Source organism: Musca vetustissima, unplaced genomic scaffold (assembly GCF_032173495.1).
Source record: "Musca vetustissima isolate MV318-11 ecotype Yass unplaced genomic scaffold, APGP_CSIRO_Mvet_v1 utg94488, whole genome shotgun sequence".
Lineage (NCBI taxonomy): Eukaryota > Metazoa > Arthropoda > Insecta > Diptera > Muscidae > Musca > Musca vetustissima.
The window spans coordinates 1-4,016 of record NW_026880166.1 but is presented as its reverse complement, the minus strand read 5'-3'; the positions used below and the strand labels follow the sequence as shown (position 1 = coordinate 4,016).

Sequence of the window (4,016 nt, the reverse complement as noted above, 5' to 3'; positions counted from 1 at the left end):
CATCATGTTTGTCGGAAATTTTCTATGTCTACGTTTTTACCTCTCTTTTTCTGTACTCTAGTTTTTGGATGTTTACAATATTGGTTTATGATTTTTACTTCGCCGACGTTTTCACTTCTCAAAATTGCACACTTAGGCAATTAGTATATATTTTTGTCAATAACTAATTTTATGCATTTTACCGAAGAGGTCAGGATCAATACTGTGTGCAGTATTCTAGCTACTCTGACTATTCCTTATTGAGGATTGTTTATAACAACTATCTTTCCAATGTTGCAATTTTTATTTTCTCATGTTCAGACACACTTCTGTTGCAGAAGGTAAAAAATAAAACTTAGTGATATGATATTGAAGTGTAGAGTGAGTGTGTGAGGTAACGTGTGGGCAAAGCGGAATATAATTTATGTATTTTTTGAAGCAGTAATATAAATGAAATAATCTGACAAACAATATACAAGTATGTTCAATGTAAAGCTATCATAGCTATATTCAATGACACATTTGTCTTCTTAACATGTTTGCAAATTTGTTTTTCTAAATTATCGAACAGTATAATATTGATTGATAAATATGGTGACCATCAGCGGACTAAGTGATCATTGATTTCATATTAATATTAGATATATTGAATCCATATGAACACTACAATTTGGGTACAAAAATCATAGTAGAATATTTAAAATTGTGTTGATAAATGTCAAAAATTAAGTTTAGCATGAATTTATCAGACTAAATGTTCACCTGATAGTGTGAATCAAACATTGATATATTGTCTTTCCATTAACGGTCATAATCATTTATGTGTATTTTAAAAATAATTTTAAATGTTTGCCACTTTTATCAACGTTTGTTGTATGTATTCGTTTGACTTTGATGAATTTTCTCGGTTTGTTTTTTGTCGTTCTTACATTTTCAAAACCACAACCAATGTATATCAACGGATAAAGTGTATCATTTTGCTTGTAAAGAAACTTTTGAAATGAAACATGCCACAAAACCTTGTTATTTGGGATTTGTCCCTCGAATAAGAGAACTACCAGAAATAAAACTGGCCAAATTTAATTTTCATTCGTATTTAGCCGAAACTTTCGAGGCAGAACTAAATTTAAAACCACAGTTGCACACACAAAGGGCAGAACATTTGCTATCAGCAGGAAGTTAAAGTAGAAATGTGTTGAGGGAACTCTGTTTAAATGTTAGTCTACGCACGACAAAAAATGGAACACTTCTTGAAGTTTCTTGAACTGCTACTTTTGGATAGTGTAAAGAATGAAGAATGACAAAAGAATAAAGGGTAGCAGGTTCGGCCGGTCGAACCTTTTGGATATTTCACGATGTGTTGTTAATTCAAAATACCCTTAAAAGGTCGGAATCTGCATATGGTGACTATTTCATATTCAAGTTTCTGCTAATAGTTTGTATTTTTGGGAAAATTAAAACCAAATTATAGACATCCAAGATATAAATTATAGGATATAGGGAGCTATATCTAAATCTGACCCAATTTTCTCCAATTTCAATAGACTCAGAATGTGATTCTATGCATATTCTATAGTAGGTATAAATAGTAGCGTAATAATTTTAATGAGCTGACACATATTATCATTATTGAATTTTCCCAACGACGATCTGTCCACAACTGCATCTTTTTCTTTATTTGCAAGTAATGGCGGACAGGCTTTTCCTCTGTAGTGGCTAGTTCTAAAATGTGTTCTGGGTATGATAACTGCGTATGATAAACGTTTACATCTTTGTAAAATCATACGCACCGATGTACACAATATTTATAACGTTAAGCCATATGTAACGATTGAATACACTGGGAATATAAGTGATATAGCAAAAATTAAGTGATATTGCTTACATAAAACATAAAGCACAGTTTTTATTTCTTTGCCCTAACAACACATTTCTTCCTTTCCCATGCAACATTTTCCGTATACCATGAGGTATATTATATATCTCACTGTGTCCTAAAATTACAGTTAAAATAATTTTAAAAATAAAACCAGTGAGCGGAGCAGTATAGTCTGACGGGGCCGACCATACGATAATCTACACAACTACCACGGAACTCAAATTTTCTGCGGATGTTTATTCCGAGCCTGGGCAATATTTCGTGATATTTGCACCCTCTTGCCCGATTAGAGGTAAATAGCACAAAAAATTAAGTTTTCGGTCCACTTCATTCCAAAATTATTATCTGATCATCACCGAAAATTATAGGCGTTGTCCTTGACCATAACTGGAACCTCATGGAATATTTTAAAGCGATCAGCGCTATAGTTACGCTCTCTAGAGTGATAATGGGTTACTAAATAATATAGGAATACGGAGATACCTGTAAATATTTAGGTGTAACTCCCACATCCGAGCACATACAACAATATTATTGGTATTAGTTTAAAGGGCAACCACTCCTCTTGGATATAATATAAACTTCTCGGGTCTATGTCCTTCAGGGGTAAATATATACGCTATAGAATAAAAATTTTGTCATTTTTCACACATTCACCATTTGACCCGCTAAATATTGACCGATCTCTATAAAAACAGGCATGCTTATTCTTTGCCCCGATCCCCTTCTCCATGGAAAATTTCACGATGTTCGGGCCATTATTGCGGCCTCTGGAGCGACCAGAAAAACCGACAAAAATTTAGTATTTGGTCCATTTCATCCCCTAAATATTAACCGATATTTTCTAAAAACAATAGGGGTCTTCATTGGCCAGAACCCAACCTACATGCAAAATTTCGTGAAGATTGGTCCATAACTGTGGCCTGTATCGTGTTTACAAATTATAATGGACAGACGGACGGACGGACACACATGTCTAGATCGACTTAGCTAGTCGAGATATGACGATCGGTATACTTAAAGGTGGGTCTAGGACCAATATTTCGCGGCGTTACAAACTTTTGGGGCTGCACAAAGCTATAATACCCTGACAACATAGTTGTGTAGGGTATAATTAATGTTTATACCCTACACAGTTCGGTACCGAAATACTTACGGAAATATGCACAACTTCGTCCATAATATATAATTAGTAGGTTTTATATAAACAAAATGTATATAAACAAATTTCAATGTTTATTCCTACATAACACAATCATGGATTTAAAGGTCTTGTCTCATCTTTATACCCTTCACCACACTGTGGTACAGGGGCCTAATGCTCGTACTCGATATAGAGTGAGATTTTGTTCGAAGTTAAATTACGATCCGTAGTTACTAATTGAATGATACGACTCGAATGGAATTATTCAAAAATTTATCGATTATTGTCAAAAAATAATCGAAATACCCACAATCGAAACATATGTTTTCATCCAAAAAAAGTAAACAAAACAATTGTTTGCCGCTTCATTAAAAGTTGAAAAAAATATGGATACGTGTTTTTTTGTATTATCCTCTTCGGAAGATGAGGACGGTAATAATATAAAAATAATAAGAAGACAAATTCGAGAACGTAGTGACCCCTTATCATTGTCAGAAAATGCGTAAGTATAATAAGAAAATGCATGCAAGTGTGGTGCTTATAATTTTTGAAATTCATTGCAGATTCCGTCAATGATTTAGACTGACAAAAGAAGCTTTTCGATATGTGTTATCTAGACTAGATTTCTCCGTACATATGTCATCGTCCATTCCGGCAGTTCTACAATTGGCATCAACTTTATCACTCTTGGCCAGTGGAAGTTTTCAGCACACTGTGGGTAATGATTTTCTGATTGGAATGAGCCAAAGCGCAACCTGCAGGGTTGTCCAGCGAGTCGCAAAAGAAATGGAACTAAAACTTTGTCCAGAACACATCAAATTTTCACCAGACCAGTCGACTTTGTGTATGGAACATTTCTGTACAAAGTTTCGGATTCCTGGAGGTAAGAATATATTGACTTTTTCGATTCTAAAATAAAATAATATATGCATTTTTACATTTTTTAGTAATTGGATGTGTAGATGGAACACATTTTGGATTGCAGAAACCCACCGAAAACAAACACATGTTCTT

At 34.0% G+C, this 4,016-nt stretch overlaps 1 long non-coding RNA gene across 1 annotated transcript; it reads left to right on the top strand.

Moving 5' to 3' along the window:
• The first annotated feature begins 3,170 nt into the window (after positions 1–3,170).
• On the top strand, positions 3,171–4,016 carry LOC133325608 (uncharacterized). Its single transcript, XR_009754166.1, has 3 exons — positions 3,171–3,504; positions 3,566–3,885; positions 3,950–4,016. It is a non-coding gene; the product is annotated as an uncharacterized LOC133325608 (long non-coding RNA).